The sequence below is a fragment of the Corvus moneduloides genome, chromosome 2, assembly GCF_009650955.1.
Source record: "Corvus moneduloides isolate bCorMon1 chromosome 2, bCorMon1.pri, whole genome shotgun sequence".
Classification (NCBI taxonomy): Eukaryota; Metazoa; Chordata; class Aves; order Passeriformes; family Corvidae; genus Corvus; species Corvus moneduloides.
In genome coordinates, this window is record NC_045477.1 from 120,271,812 (window position 1) to 120,284,226 (window position 12,415).

The window sequence follows — 12,415 nt, forward strand, 5'->3', positions numbered from 1 at the left end:
CTGCCTTCCAAGCCAGACTCAGCCCCAAACTCAGCCTCCCCAGCACTCCCATCCATTCTTCAAGCAGAAAACCAGCAACTTGAATCGCTGGTTGCCTCGGTGGCTCTGTGCTGTCATCTCCTCTGACAAGTCTGGGTTGGCATGGCCTGGTGAAGCGACAGTAAATATTTCCACATCCGGGTTTGTCAGAGCATGAGGCAGGCAGAGATAAGGTCAGGCTGCAAACACCCACCAAAAGATGCCATTGTTTGCCTGGGGTTGAGGTTTGCTGCGTTTTGTTTTCTCACCACTATGAAAAATATGAGTAGGAACTCTGTCCTTGGGTTTCTCTGAGCACATGTGCTGATAAGGCAGCTGTGGGGGCAGGAGCTCTTGCAGCTGAAGGGGGTCACTGATTTACAGTCTGCCACTTGGTGTAGGAATGGGATGTTTTGATGGCTTCACTGCTGACTGCACTAGGAGTTTCAAGGATATTCACTTTAATGCAAAATTAAACCCAACGTTCATGTAGAGCTTTTCAAGATTTTTCTACAGAGAATCTACACAGATTTATTTCAGTCAGGAGGAGGAGTTTTATTGGAATAACAGCCTCAGCCCTTCAATGGGTGCAGTTTACGTTACAAAGACACTAACAGCAGTGCAGATCAATCTAATGTGAGGAAAATTGTTACCAATGAAACCTACTTGTAAGGCAGCAAAATGGTTTCTACCCTCAGATTTACAGGTTTATAATTCTACTGATGCAAAATTGATGGGTTTTGCCCAAAGAAGCTGTGGCTGCCCCTGGATCCCTGGCAGTGTCCAAGGCCAGGTTGGACACTGGGGCTTGGAGCAGCGTGGGACAGTGGAAGGTGTCCCTGCCCGTGGCAGGGGGTGGAATGAGATGAATTTTAAGGTCCCCTCCAACCCAACCCATTCTGTGATTCTAAAGCCACACCTTTGGCAGACAGTGCAGGGACTTTGGTAGACAAGACACATCAGGTACCTCACCATGCATGATTTATATTCACTGATTTTATAACAGCACCTCTGCTAATGGGGTGGGGGAGGGTTTTGGAACAGTGCTCACTTAATGAGACCAAAATATGCAAAATTCTGCCACGACTTGTGCAAACAAGGCATAAATAACTCTCTGCATCAGCGGGTAACAAGACAAGTGGGTAGCCAGCGTTGCGTATTATCCCCACAGCTGACTCCTGTAGCCATCAGTGCTCCTGGGGCTGTCTCCTGTCCTACTTCAATCCCTGGGAGCTCAGAAGGGTTTTTCCTGCTGACAGAATCATGTCCAGGAAGGTTTTGAGTACCTCCAGAGAAGGAGACTCCACAGCCTCTCTGGGGAGCCTCTTCCAAAGCTTTGTCACCACAGGAAAGTTTTCCTTCAAATTCAGATGAAACTTTGTGTGTTGCAGTTTTTGCCTTGTCCTGCTGCTGAGCACCACTGAAGAGTCTGGCCCCTGCCCTTTGATATTTGGGTGCATTGATAAGTCATACAATCACTGAATGGTTTGGGTTGGAAGGGACCTCAAAGCCCATCCAGTGCCACCCCTTCCATGGGCAGGGACACCTCCCACTGTCCCAGGCTGCTCCAAGCCCCAATGTCCAGCCTGGCCTTGGGCACTGCCAGGGATCCAGGGGCAGCCCCAGCTGCTCTGGGCACCCTGTGCCAGGGCCTGCCCACCCTGCCAGGGAACAATTCCTTCCCCATATCCTTCCTGAAGATGCCAAAGCCACCTCACCACCCCAAAGAGCAGGCTGAACCCTGGCTCTGCATGGCTTTCAGCTCTCCCTGCCCTCTGAGGACGGGCTCGGGGCTGGCAGCCAGGGCACTGTGGGTTTCAGCCCATCCTCACCCTCATCCCTGCCGGCCTCACGCTGGCCAGGGCTCAAAGGTTTGGCCTCAGCCATGACCTACATAGAGCAGGCAGCTCCCTCCTCATCCCCCTCGCCGGGCTGAGCCATCTCAGCTGATTACATCCCGTGTCCTGAGCTCTTTCCAGGGCATGAGTCCTGTTAACTCTTCCCGTCGCTCCACGTCCCTCCTTGAGCATGAGACCAGAGCCTGGCAGAGCACCCTGGATGAAAATGTGGCACTGGCGCTCTCAAGTGCCACCAGAGCTTCCCACATCCCTCCTTTTGCATTAGGGGGATTGGGCTTGGAGCCATTTAGGCTTTAACTGAGGCGTGTGGCTTGTTTCAGTAAACAGTGCAGGTTATGAAATGCTGGGGGCCACCAGAAAAGCGCAGCACAACCTCACCCTCACTACCTGTGGCATTTGGAGCTCTCCTGGAAGGAGCCTTTGGCTGTGAGGAACAGTCTGGAGGGACGAGGACTGGACACAGCTGAGGGTGTCCATGTCTGCCCTGGGCACCAGTGACCCCCCGAGCCCCCCAGAGCTGTCCTCTCTCCCAGCAGGCACAGAGCACTGCCCTTACACTGATGATAATCGAATCACACACTCCAGGGCTTCTGCCTGAAGGAATAAGGAAAGCAGATTTTGGTTTTGGTCCCTGCCCACTGTGCAATTAACTGGAAGTATGTGAAGGCTTCCTGTGTGTTTGTGGCTTTTTTGCCCTGTCAGCTCATTTTGAAGAAAAAAAGAAAAAAGGAAAAGAAAGGGGAAAGGGAAAGGAAAAGGAAAAAAGGGAAAGGAAAAGGAAAAGGGAAAGGGAAGGGAAAGGGAAGGGGAAAGGGAAAGGGAAAAAGGGGGAAAATGGAAAAACTGAAAGGGATAAAGGGAAAGGAAATGGGGGAATGGGAAAAAGGGGTAAAGGGAGAAAGAGAAAGGAAGAAAAGGAAAGGGAAAAAGGGTAAAGGGAAAGGGAAAAGGAAAGGGGAAAGAGGAAAAAGGGAAAAAGGGGAAAAGGGAAAAAGGGAAAAAGGGGAAAAGGGAAAAAGGGAAAGAGATAAAGGGAAAGGGAGAAAAGGAAAGGGGAAAAGGAAAGGGAACAGGGAAAAGGGGTAAAGAGAAAGGGAAAGGGGTAAAGGGAAAAGGGGAAAAAGAGAAAGGGAAAGAGAGGGAAAGGGAAAGGGAAAGGGGAAAAGGGAAAAGGGAAAAATGGAAGAAGAGAAAGGGGAAAAGGGAAAAAGAAAGGGAAAAAGCAGAAAAGGGAAAAAGACAAAGGGAAAAGGGGAAAGGGAGAAAGGGAAAGGAAAAGGGTCAGTCATGAAGAGCCATGGGGAAGGTCAGGGGCCACCCTGGAGCTGTGCAGGTCAGAGGATGGAGCCCAGGTGCTGCGATACTGCTGTAGGATCAGCACGGACCAATCCATCCCGGGAACCCTCTTTGGGAGCCGAGAATCTGCAGCCTCCCCACGGGGACAGGGCAGAGCTCTCGTCCCCTTAACTCCTGAGGGAAGGACAACACCCAGGCACGGATGTGATCCCGGGGAAACAACAACTGAAAGCCAGGTTTAATAAACTCCTTCCCTCCCAGCCTTATCTGCCTGCAAATGTTTTCTCAGCCCTGACTGATCTGAGCGCCGTTATCTGGTGCGGAGCATGAGATGATGGAGGTTTTGATGGAGCCTGATTGAAGTGCCAAAAAATGTTCACTCTGTTATGGCTCTGACAAATGGATCCTTCTGAGCTGCTGAGTTTAATGTGCTTTTTTTTAAAATTTATTATCAGCCTGTTCCTATTCTGGGCCAGCAAGAGAGCAAAAGCCAAGGGGGAGGTATCCAAATAGAATATTTTTTGATCTGGTTCAAAACAAGAGCTTGTCAAGAGAGAAGTTTCAGGTCATTTGGGTTGAAACCAAGTATACCAAAGTTTCCAGATTTAAAAAGCAAAGCCCACCCTGCCCTGCACATGTCCTGCAGAGCCCTGCATAGAGCAGAAGGTTCCAAATCCAGCTGAGCACAAGTTAATCTGCTGCTGGGCACGGCATTGGTATAAAGTGGGATGCAGAGGAAATGTGATACAATATTACCTTCAAAGAAATTGGAAATTCAAAAAAGTTCTCCTAAAAGCTCAACAGAAATGAAATATTTTTGACTTTGTCACTCTTTGAAATGTTTCCACTCTGCTTCAAGATGAATTCCAAGGAGTGAAAAGTGTTTTTCACAAAGAAAAAAATGCCATCCAGTGAACACTTATTTATATTGTTGTTTATATTTATATTATTTATATTTATATTCTTATTCTATTTCTTAGATCTGGATCTGATCTATAGCATATAGCCCTGTCAGCATCTGAAATAAAATTATAACTTTTTTATCCTATTTTTTAGGGAAAGCCTTGTTTATCAGTACAGTTCTCCATCCACTTGCTGTACCACACTATTTTCTGTTCCCTCAGAGCATTTTTTGCAGTGGTTTTGTAAATTGAGTAATACCCTTGGCTCCACAAATACTTATCAATGCTTTTTAAATATTTACACATTAAAATATATACTTTTATTTTTTCTGTTTGGGTTTTGGGTTGGGCTTTTTGTTCAGGTGGATGACAGTGGATATTGGTCAACCACATGTCCATCTTCTCCATGATTTCCTGGATATTTAGCTCACACTTGGCATCTGCTCTATGGACGGCTTCCAACCTTTTTTTCTTTGCTGCTGGAGGATTTGTCGGGTACATGAGGCGGGGATCTCGTGGATGAGGATCCAGGCTGGAGCAGGGGATGTGACCCTGAGAGAGGGGAGAGGCAGCTCCTGCAGGACCTCTGGGAGCTGCAGTGCTGAAGCCCCCCCATGCCAAAGGTGCCATTGCTGTGTCCTCCACCTGCTGCTGGAACACAGAACCATGGAATCACTGAGGTTGGAAAAGACCTCCAGGATCATCCAGTCCACACTTTGATCCCCAGCCCAGAGCACTGAGTGCCACCTCCAGCCCTTCCTGGGACACCTCCAGGGATGGGCACTCCAAACCTCCCTGGGCAGCCCCTGCCAAGGCCTGAGCTCCCTTTCCATGGGGAAATTCCTGCTGCTGTCCACCCTGAGCCTGCCCTGGCCCAGCCTGAGGCCGTTCCCTCTCCTCCTGTCCCTGTTCCCTGGCAGCAGAGCCCGACCTCCCCGGCTGCCCCCTCCTGTCAGGGACTTGTGCAGAGCCACAAGGTCCCCCCTGAGCCTCCTTTGCTCCAGCCTGAGCCCCTTTCCCAGCTCCCTCAGCCGCTCCTGGGGCTCCAGCCCCTTCCCAGCTCCCTTCCCTGCCCTGGACACGCTCCAGCCCCTCCAGGGCTCTCCTGCAGGAGCCAGAACTGGGCACAGCCCTCGAGGGGCCTCTCAGTGCCCAGCACAGAGGGACAATCCCTGCCCTGCTCCTGCTGGACACACAATTCCTGATCCAGCCCAGGGGCCATCAGCCTCTTGCCCACCTGGGCACCTCTGGGCTCGTGTCCAGCCGCTGGCACCAGCACCCCCAGGGCCTTTCCCAGCTTTCCAGCCCCTCGGCCCAGCCTGGAGCTCCGTGGGGTTGGTGTGACCAACATTCCCTCTATGAAAGTGTCTGGTTCTGGAGAGGATCTCCGTCATTCCTGCACCCTGGGCTGGTGCTTGCATCACTCACCCTGCACAGGGCGACACCCTGAGGGTATTTAAGAGTCACTAAATAAAATAAATGGCTGGTGGAGCAGACCTTGCTCAAACAGCAAGCTGAAGAGCCCCAGTTTTGCTCCCTGCACCCTCAGCAAATACAGGGTTCAGGTCTTCTTGCAGCCAGGGTGGCCACAGCTTGTGTATTTTACTTCAGCCCTCTTCCACTCTGCCCCATGAAATATGATCTCCAAGGTGTGGACAACAAAGGCAGTGCCCAGCTGAGTGTTTATAGATTTATTTCTGAGGGCTTCCTTGACAGCTGACTTTACAGGAATGGCATTTTTTAAACATGAAACATGATTCTCAAGTGAAAGAATGAGAGGAAATGGCCTCAAGTTGTGATAGTTCAGATTAGATGTAAGAAAAAGACCTTTTTCCCTGGAAGAGTGGCCAGGCCTTGGAATGAGTTGCCCAGGGAGGTGGTGGAGTTGCCAGCTCTGGAAGTGCTCAAGAGGTGTTGGAATGTGACACTTTGGGACATGGTTTAGGGGTGATTATGGTGGGACTGGGTGATTTTGAAGGTCTCTTCCAACTTCAATGATTCTGTAACTCTATGAAAAGAAATTTTTTTTTAAAAACCCAACAAACTTTGCAGATAGTACAACTTGCTCTGTTTATAAGCATTTTATCTGATCTCTAGTCTATATTCCCCCTCTCAACCCTCTTTTTTTCAGGAGATCCAAACCATGACCCACCCAGATCAGGGTGGGCTGTGCTCACCCAGACACGGGGGTGTCAGCACCCTACCAGCTCCTCTTTAGCGTGAGTTGGGCCAGGAAAACTGGCTGCCCACAAGTTCAGAGCTCATTAATCTTTCATACAGGGCAGTAAAACATAGCTGAGCAGTAAATGTACCTGTCCTTGTTTCCTCTTGCCCACTATATCACCTCTGTGCTTTTAGGGATTCGGTCAGAGTTGGGCTGCAAATGTTAAACCATCAAATCTTTAAGCAGTTGGAGACTCTGGAGTCTTTTATTGGGTTTGCATGGCCAAGCTTTGGTAGCGGGGGCAGGGGTTACAGGAGTTAGAAGTTCCCTTTTTGGCATCTTCTCAGCACAGAGGGTGTCTCCCAGCCCTTGCCCACAAAGAAAGAGGGGAAACACTTCTTTTTAAAAAAAAAAAATCAGGCAAAATATAAGAAGGCCACGGAGCTTTGCTTTTGTGGAACCTGTCTTTTTTAATCTAACTCCTTTAGAGGAAATGCCTTGTACAAAAAGCTCATCCAACTCACGGGAAAAAATTTACTCCTGCTGGAGTCAGTTTTTGACCAAAAGGCAGCTGTTGGGGTTTTCTTTCTGCGAGCCATCTGTGTCACTGAGAAATGCTTTCAGGGATCCAGGGGCATCCAAAACTTCTCTGGGAAACCTCTTCTAGTGCCTTCTACCCTCACAGTAAAATATTCCTCCCTAATATCCAGTCTAACCCTACCCTCTGGCACTGGGAAGCCATTCCCTGGCTCCTGGCCCTTCATGCCTTGGGAATTGTCTCTCCCCAGCTTTCCTGCAGCTCCTTCAGGCCCTGCAAGGCCACACTGAGCTCAGCCCAAAGCTTCTCCTCTCCAGGCTGAACAATCCCAGCTCTCGCAGCCTTTCCTCCCAGCAGAGCTGCTCCATCCCTCTGCTCATCCTGGTGCCTCCTCTGGCCTCTCTCCAGCAGCTCCACGTCCTCCCTGTGCTGGGCCCAGGGCTGGGGCAGCTCTGCAGGTGGGCTCTCACCTGAGCACAGGGACAGAACCCCACAGCTGATGGCCCCAAGCAGGGAAGAAGAACTTCCCGAGTTTCTGCCGTCGGCTCCGCGTCTAATTTGGAAACAAAACCCACAGCGTGACAGGGCACCCTTGAGGAGTGTCTGACCTTTATCTCTGCCAGCCCGGGCACTGCGGGCTGGGGTCTGTCTGTAACCCAAAGAGGCTTCTTCACCTCCCGGGGGATTATCCCGGAGCAGGTTCCCGAGCCCGCCCGCTGACGCCACAGGGATCGAGTGTCTGCCAGGCCCTCTGATGTTCGAGTTGTAGCAGACACGACTTCAACACGCCCCCCCTTGAGATGGCAGGCACCAAAATATCTGTGTTCTTAGCAGGAGTCGCTTAGGGAAGAAGTTGATGCTGAGGTTTGGAATAGTGACAGTCGGGCAAAGATCACTGCGGGTTGAAAACGCACTGCTAAGGACAGGAGTGAGGAGTAATTGCCCAAGGACATTTAGCCCTGGTTGAATTCACTCTTTTCAGGTGCCTCTAATACACTGCAGGTCCTGTACACCCAGTATTTGCTGTCTCTCCTTGCTTTACAGTCCATGTTCCTCCTGACACGCCCTACTGCAGTGCACAGCTGACAAAAAGATGTTATTTCCTCTTCCTCTGGACTGTTTCTTCCTCAGCTTTATGTTTTCTCTATTCCTGAGTATGAAACAACTTTCATTTCCCACCACTTCTGGGAATTTCCAATTTGGAAATGTTGCTGCAATACACCAACCAAGGTCCTGTTGCCTCCTCTCATAAATTGGACAGTGGAAGACCTGGATAACTGGAATGGCTTTTCCCTGATCTCTCAGTGTGGATTTAACCTGTTTGGTCAGGACTGAAACATTGCACAGGACCTGCCCCAAAGGAGGTGCCAGGGCAGTGCTTTGCAATGTGACTCAGTATCCCCTTTACTTCTGAAAATAACTCCTTGGGACGTCTACTCATCACATTCCTCTTTGCCATGCCTGCATCACATTACAGCTCCCCATGGCTTGGAGACAAACCTGTGCATACAAACTTTCTGCCTCCTGGGCCAATCTTAGGAGGATAGAATCCCAGTTTCTAGCAAAAATTCTTATTAGCAAGTGATGCTGGGACTCCATGCCACCAAATTTCTTCTGACATCTGTACTTTGGGATCTTTCACTTCATCCTGGGATGGTGTCCTGTTTTCCTCCACACTGGCAATGCTCCTCAACTCACTGCCAGGTCAAACTCCTTTGGCACAGGCAGCCTGTGCTGGGGCTGATGTTAAACACAGTCCCCAGGAGCCACCCTTGGAGGTTTTCTCTACTCTGGGCATGTCCCTGCTGACCCCTCATCCTTCCCCACAGCCTTCCCCTCTCCCGGTGCTGGGGATCAGGTGGAGGTGTCCTCAACACAGCATGGCTGGGTGACTCCCCACCCAAATTTTGGCAACCCAAGGCCCTCCAGGAGCTGCTTTCTCCACCTTCTGCATTTGTCTCTGGAGGGGCCACACTGGCAACTCCCCCAAAACCAGCCCGAGGCTGGCCAGAAGCTGAATATAATTTTCTTACAGTGATTTATCTGATTAGGAGCACACAGATAGCATTTCAACTGGATGCAACACAGCCCATCCTTAAAATCCAGCAACACTCTAATGCTCATGGAAAAGTACTGGAGCCAATACTCCTGCTCCATCACTGACTGCTGGGAATCACTCATGTGCTGCGACATGCCCAAACTGTCACCTCCCCAGCCAGAGGGATGTGGGAAGAGAATGTGCCTGTTTTCTTTATTTCTTTATTTATTTGGAGCCTATTGTGGAGGTGCTTCACTTCTGTCGAAATAAAATAATAAACAAACAAAAAAAAATCCCTGTGGTTAGGGGTAAGGAAAACACAGGCTGGGCAGCAGGAAAGAAGGCAGCTTGTGTGCTTGGTGCTGCCTGGAGATCTCCAGGACTGCAAATTTTATCAGAGTAATGTGATTTTGAAGGCTAAGGCTGGCAACAGCCTGGCTCAGCAGTGCTCAGCACACAGCTCCAGCTCACCTGCAGCCTCTGCTCAGCCCCACCAGAGCAGGGGACTGGAAATTGGAACTGACAGGACAATGGCATCCAGCCAGGATCCCATCCTGGAGTTCAGCAGAGCAGAAACCACGGTGCTTTGACCCCAGCCCCACAGCTCAGGGGCTCTGGATTCAACAGCCACCCTCACCCTCTCTTCGTGCACTCTGAGCTCTGCTGTGTCCTGGTATCGATTTTAGAGTCATGGAACTGGTTAATTTGGAAAAGGCTTTTAAGATCATCAAGTCCAACCACTCCCCCAGCACTGCCAAGGCCACCACTGACCCATGTCCCCAGGTGCCACATCTTCACAGCTTTTAAATCCCTCCAGGGATGGGGACTCCAGCACTGCCCTGGGCAGCCCATTCCAGTATTTGGCAACCCTTTCCTTGCATAAATTTTTCCTCATATCCAATCGAAACTTCCCTTGGTGCAACTTGAGGCCACTTCCTCTTGTCCTATTCCCTGTTCCCTGACAGCAGAGCCTGACCCCTCCCTGGCTGCACCCTCCTATCAGGGAGCTGTGGAGAGGGGGAAGATCTCCCCTGGGTTTCTCTTTGATCCGCTGAGCTCCACTCTGGTGCTACAGAGTTAAGGAGAAAAAAAAAAAAGAAGATCCAATTTAAAAAGTTCTTCTAGGTTCTTGCATTGTTTTGTGCCTCCAGGCTTCTTTTCCTGGGGCTACATTTTCCTGAGGGATTACACTGCTTTGGAAGGAGAGGGGCTAACATCTTTTTTCCACACCTCTCAGCAAAACCCCAGCTAGCTGGCAGGAAGGCACTCTGTGTGACATCTTCCTCTACGTGCATAAGGAAGCAGCCTCTGCAGTCTCAGAAATATGCTCCAAACTTTTTCAATGAAGCAGGAAACACAGATAAGTTCTGTTCTGCTTCAAAATGTCATGGAATCACGGAATCATCGAGGCTGGAAGAGACCTTCATGGTCATCCAGCGAGCAAAAAACAGGGAAAGGTGGCCACATTCTCAGCCATTTCTTCTGTAGGCTGCTTAATAGGAGAGTTTGGTGAGAAAGCACTGAAAATACAATGTGAATTCTTTATGTGATAGCTGTCAGGTATCAATATGATGGGGGGAAAAAGTTATCATTTTTAAAGGGGAATGGACAATTCAGAAGCAAATAATCTTATCAAAGGAAGAAGGTGCAGTTATGCTTTCATCCCTTGATTGGTGCATTGATACTTTGACTTTATTCCCACAAATTCTCTGCAATATTTTCTCACTTTCAAAGGGGAATAAAGGTGCAAGAAGTTAAATGGATAGTCTGTGGTCATAAATGGGCTTGGATGAGCTGGTATCAAAACTCAACTTCTCTTAAATCCAGTGGCAGAATTATTCCTCACAAATCAGACATCCTGAAAGAGAAGATACTGTGCCTCAAAGAAACTGTGGTCTCTGAAACAGTCCCAGGTGTTCTCAGAGATTCATCCTTCATCTCTCTGAGACAAGGAGTCCACAGTTCCTTCCTGCTTTTATCCCTGGAGGTGTTTAAAAGTCAAGATGTGACTCCTAAGGACGCTTTTTTGTGGTGGGGTTGGCAGTGCTAAGTTTATGGTTGGACTCAGTGATCCCAAGGGTCTTTTCCAACAGAAATGATCCCAAATTCTCACTCATCACCATGGTTCTCCACCCCTAATTTGGACTCCTGTGCCCTTGATTTGTGTCATCCAACTCTGCACCTCGAGTAACCAATGAGTTACTTTCCCCTGAGCTAAATGGAGACAGAAACTAGCTAAGATTAATCTCAGCTGAGATTTGTTGCTCCCTCCCTGTGCTTCGTGCTTGGCAATGATGGAAACAACAAGCATCCTTCAGGATATTTGACATCAAACCTAAAACTCACAATCTGCTTCCTGAAGAAAAAACTTTCTTGAGTTCTCAGCTTCCCAGATGATATGTCAAGCATATTTCCAACTTCCTGAAGTTGTCAAAGGATGCAGACAAACAGACTTATCTCCTTTAATGCTGATATTCTCATATTAAAGAGAAGGCTGTAAGCAAGTTTTATTACTTGGAAGGTGGATGAACAGATGTGGTGGCTGGAAAAGTGGCCAGAAACCCTGACTGGGGGCTGGCACTGCCCTGGCAAAGCTCCTGAGCAGTTTCATTTCTCTCCAATGAATTTCACGAAGGGTTTTCTTAGGAGAAAACCTCTTACAGTTTTTTGGCTCAGAAGTGCTCTCATCCATGGCCCAAGCTGCCTTCTGGACCTGTCATTCCAAACCATTTATTAGCAGCACAGTGAAACACCTCATATTTATTTTCCAACAAAACAAACCACTGACTAACCCTATCCACTTTGTTGCTTGCCATGGTACTTGAAATCACTTCTTTTACACTTCAGCAGCCTGTGAAACTTGACAATCAATCATCCTAAAGTGCCAACAGCCACATCCTATGACATATATGGATCTGTAGGAAGCATAGCTTGAAGCCTTTCTAATTTTAGCTTGTTTCAGGATACGAGAAGTTTCAAGCATCAATCATCCAAGGAAAACGATTTACATACCAAAGTGTCACCAAAAAAAAATAAGAATGGCCTGCTGGTTTGTGTGTAACTGGGGTGCACTGGGAGGATTTTTCATCCACATGTTTCTGGAGCCTGTGAAATGCCGTGTGCTCTGTGTTAACCAGCTGCAGTTGCCTTCTCCCAGTAAAACAGGAATGACATAAAAATGCAGACAGTATTCCTCCAAGTGCCTTTAAGCCAACAGCTCACAAATTTGTGCTACTGGTTTTCATTCAGCTGGAGTTCAGAGAAGACTTAATTATTTGCCCAGTTGCACTAAATTACTACAGAAAGTATTAAGCTTATGTAAGCAGAATTAACATTATGGCCAAAATCACTGAGCAGCAGCTGGCCCCCAGTTTATCCTTGGCATACTCACAGCCTCCTTTTCTCCTGGCAGGATGAGCAGCACATGCTGATCCCAAGGAACGCCCCAAATTTCTGTGCTGGCTGTAGGATCTCCCGCTATCCCGTTTGCTGTTTCACCCCAGTCACCAGCTGAAGACCAGGGTAGTGTGTCCCTCCCACACGGGAGGCTTAGCATTCCTCACATTCCCTCCCAGCCTTCCCAGATTAGACCCTCTCCAG

General features: G+C 48.9%; 1 protein-coding gene across 1 annotated transcript in view; it reads right to left on the minus strand.

The window, feature by feature from the left end:
* The window catches only part of B3GALT5 (beta-1,3-galactosyltransferase 5), a 28,773-nt gene extending 16,484 nt beyond the window's left edge, over positions 1 to 12,289 (minus strand). The window contains exon 1 of the mRNA XM_032101096.1: positions 12,207 to 12,289. The gene's annotated coding sequence lies outside the window, so the exon portion shown is untranslated. The remainder of the gene's footprint in view (positions 1 to 12,206) is intronic.
* Between the last annotated feature and the right edge of the window lie 126 nt (positions 12,290 to 12,415).